Source organism: Lactuca saligna, chromosome 8 (assembly GCF_052625555.1).
Source record: "Lactuca saligna cultivar CGN05327 chromosome 8, ASM5262555v1, whole genome shotgun sequence".
In the NCBI taxonomy this organism is placed as follows: domain Eukaryota; kingdom Viridiplantae; phylum Streptophyta; class Magnoliopsida; order Asterales; family Asteraceae; genus Lactuca; species Lactuca saligna.
This window is the reverse complement of record NC_136424.1, coordinates 91,759,381-91,763,840: the sequence shown is the minus strand read 5'-3', so window position 1 is coordinate 91,763,840 and position 4,460 is coordinate 91,759,381. Positions and strand designations below refer to the sequence as shown.

Here is a 4,460-nt window from a genome sequence, read left to right as displayed (position 1 = left end):
GATCAGAGTTCGACAACGACTTTAAGAGCTACGATTTCCAGTTAGCTTTTGAAGTCATACTCAATAATAGTTTTAGAGTTATCCAAGTGGGAGACTGTTGGATTAATGTCTAAGTCCATAACTATATTTGGTATGGACTTGACCCGACTCGACATGGTCCATTTGGGTTGCACTTCACCGACACAATTTATATGGATAGTCTTTTGAGAATAGTATATTTATGATTTATATTAGTATATTATAAGTTCTAATATACTAATAAGGAATCATATTATTTAATTAGTATTGATCAAGACTTAATTTAGAATTAATTAAGTGATCAAAATGAACTAATTAAATATGGACTCTTATATATATGGAATGGGCCAAGTTCATTTAGGTTGGGCTAAGCTTTCATGGATAGTCCATGAAGTCTTTAACCCATGGATCATATGAAATGAATGGTCATGGGTTTAACCCTAGTCTCCATACTATATAAAGATGTCCTTGGTTGGTGAAATTGGCACTAGGGTGGGTACACTAAGAAGGGATAGTCGATTTCACTAAAGAGAACCAAGTATTCATATTCTCTAAAGTCTTCCAAGGTGTTTTGGTGATTTTTGATTCCACTTGAGGCTTCCATACTATTGGAGCTAAGCTCTTAAAGCTTGAAGACATCAAGCTACATCAAAAGGTATGTTATCTAACTAGTACTTTGTAGTATAAGAACTTCATAATATGGTAGTTAGGATTAAACCCTTGGAAAGATATTATTTGCATGTATAATAGAGAAAACATAGATCCAAGGTATTTAGGGTTGCGTGTACACTTAGGAGTGTTAGAATGCTCAAAACCCAACGCTATTTTCCAGTCATTTTTTCAACCATGGTCTTCCACTTCTTGAACTTCCCAAACACCTCATCTTTGCTCATCGGAAAGTACAACCAAAACTTCCTTGAATAATCATCAATAAACATTACGAATTATGAGAATCCTCCTTGAGACTTCACTATTACAGGACCCCACATATTTGAGTGAACATACTCCATGATTTCCTTGCTTGGGTGTTGATCGGTACTGAACTTCACTTTGTGATGCTTTCCCTTGATGCAAGTTTCACAAAACTTTATCTTTCTAGTAGCCTCTCCACCAAGCATTCCTTGTTTACTTAGAACTGAAATACCATTATCACTCATGTGCCCCAACCTATGATGCCACAACTCCCTCTTTTCATCACCTTCATTCAAGGATTGGGAGATAACCACCGTTCCCATAGCCATACTACCTTCTAGGATATAAATCCCTCCATGATTTAACTTCCTTTTCATTATAACTAGAGAAACTTTGGTCACTTTAACCCAATCATTGTCACTAACGTACCTCATCCCATTCTTAGCCAATGTGTGAAGAAATATTAAATTATTCCAATGTTTTGGAAGATACTAGCAATCAAACATCCTAACATGCTATCGTGCATCTTGATCTACACCATGTCACTACCCTTGATATTGCTCACCCAAACATCACCCATATTGAATGTGCCATCCCACTCTTTGAAGGATTCGAACTAGTTAAGATTAGATGTCATGTGATAGGATGCTGCAAAATCCAATACCCAAACATCAACAGAACTTGATGTACTAACAGTCAGTACATCACCCTCATCCCCTTTATCAGAACTTTCCTGAACCATAGAAGCAATGTTACTGCTGCTTGATTCACTCTTGAACTTCCTATTCTTCAGTTGTGGAAAATTTTTCTTGAAGTGTCCCTTCTCCTTATAGTTATGACATTTCGCGTTCGATGAACCTTTAGACTTCAATTTTGAATGTAATCTCCCTATGTTTCCCACTTTCCTTTCTTCTATACTTCCTCTCCCTACAAACAAACCAGAACTGGACACGTCCTCTCCAACTAAAACTTTTCTTTTCAGTTCCTGGACATCAGAGCATCTTGCACATCATTTACAGTGATCGTTGTCCTACCATAGAGCATGGTGTTAACGAAATTCTCATACGAGTTAGGAAGAGAACATAAGAGAATGAGCGCCTGATCTTCATCTTCAATCTTCACATCAACCCCTTTATAGGTCCAAGACAATGCAATTGAAGTTATCCATATGATATTTCACTTAGGTACTTTCAAACATTCTGAGAGTGTACAACCTTTGCTTCTGATACAACATATTTGTTAGTGAGTTGTTATGGTACTTATTACAAGGTTTATCCCAAAGCCCAGAAGTAATTGTTTGATCCATGACCTCCCTCAGCATTTCATCTTTCAATATCAATAGATTGGCACTATGTGCCATCGTCAGAATGTCCACCTTCTTTTTAGTAGCCATATCTTTAGGCAGTGTAGCATCTTTATCTAGTATCGTTGCACATCCTTGTTGAAACAGAAGAGCCTTCATCTTCACCTTCCAAAGTTTGAAGTCATTTAAACTGTTGAATTTCTCTAAATCAAACGTGTGAGTAGACATCTTCAATCATAGGAATACAAACTGTAGCTCTGATACTACTTATTAGGAAGTAAAGCGAACAATTAACAAAACTATAGGCACACAAGACAGTATTTTTGTGGTTCGGTCAAGGTGACCTATGTCCACCAGCAGGAGGGGAGTATTCTTTATTTTAGAGCTCTCAAAGAGAGGTTACAAGTATATCATTCTTGAATTCAAGCTACAAAAATGACCTAGCATGAATCCCTATTTATACTTGAGCGATTAGAGCTAAAACTCTAATGGGTCAAGCTCATTAGCCCATAGGCCCATGAAAGGTGTCAACCAATCACAATCCACCATCAAACATCTTCTAGAACATTCTTCCATGTCATAAAGCCTATGAGAATTAGCAACACACATGATGGACCACCTTGACCATAGTGGAGCATCATGATGCACAGGTGGCGCATCATGAACACTAATGGTCCAATATCCATCATGGTGGCACAACATGGTGTAATCCTTGAGCAATACCAACTTTTAAGCATACTTGAATGATATTGATAAAAGACTTCATAGCATAATTGGCTCATCATGGACCAAGATGGTCCATCTTGCCCCGTAACAACGCAACAAGTGTACAGATGGGCCAACAGGCTTCAAGTTTGGTGAAAGAACTTCCAGGTTGGAGCAACAAGTGTATGGATGGACCAACACAACAAGAACATGCATGGTACAACAAGGACATGTCTGGCACAACAATATACTCCATGGTGTAACAGGACTACCCCATGCCACAAGAGGGATACCCCATGGCGCAAAAGGGAGTAGGTTGGTGCAAAAAGGAATACCCTTGGCACAACAACATCCTTCTTGTTCCAACCCTTTATAAGATGGTGCAACAAGGTCCCCTTGTTTCTCCGTATCACTTCCAAGTGCTCCAAACCGATTTTAGGTGCTCCAAAACCCCTTTTATATGATCCGTTCCTTTGGCGCTTGATCCGTTCCTTTGTCAAACAATCCATTCCCTTCTTTAATGATCCATTCCTTTTTCACATTCCCCATGAACCCCCAAGTGCTCCATTGAGTTCCAAGTGCTCCAAATTCTCCATGAGCATGATCAAAATGTTCCATGAGAATGATCCAAATGCTCGAGTCACATAACATATACCTAATTGATAGTTTTGATATTTCTCAATTTTTATGAGATGATCATTAGAGAACAATCTCTAGTTGTGTCGGTTTTGTCTTGCAAATCAATTTTATACATTTTTATACATGGTTGAGATTTATTTTCATATGTCTTAATGGATTCTATATTAGAACTAAAAAGATGATGTGAAATTTGATCTCATTAATGGAGACCTATAACAAAAATTTTATTGAAATGTGTTAGGTGTATAAAATGCACCTTTTACATATTCATTTCTTGTTTATTTCAATCATTGTGTAACATTTTAGTGTAATTTACATGCATTTTAATTTTCAGGGCAATATCGAGGATTCGTCTATTTTTCAACGTTTTTCTATATATTTCAACGGTATTTGAAAGTTGGAAAATGCTTAGGATGGTTAAAGGAGGCTCTATATTAACTTTTAGACTTTTTGGAGCAAGAATGAAGAAATCGAGATTTTGGAAGATGGATTGTTCATAGAAGAAAAAACGGTCATGGAATGGTTACACTTGCCATTCCATGATCATGTAATGGAGATTTCAGTAGCATAAGAGTTGATTTTGTGCCTGTGTTTTCTCAAGGAAAAATTATTTCGCGAGCGTGTTTTTTTGGAAACAATCATGCACTTTGGATTAAAAACTAATCATACCAACACACTTTACTGATTTTAGTCCCATGTTTTTGTACAAGGCCAATCATTCCGCAGGCGTGGAAGGTGATTTTGATAGTTTTCCATGTCCTCAACTTCCGATAAAACAATAAAGGCCCGACGTATTGAGAAGAACTTTGGCCAATTACTTGAAAGGGGAGATTTTAAGAGATTTTATCATCATTTTGCATCTTGGAGACACTTAATATTTGAA

At 37.2% G+C, this 4,460-nt stretch overlaps 1 pseudogene; it reads right to left on the bottom strand.

Moving 5' to 3' along the window:
- Positions 1–962: 962 nt before the first annotated feature.
- LOC145009901 (putative mitochondrial protein AtMg00300 pseudogene) lies at positions 963–1,364 on the bottom strand (annotated as a pseudogene).
- Positions 1,365–4,460: the final 3,096 nt, after the last annotated feature.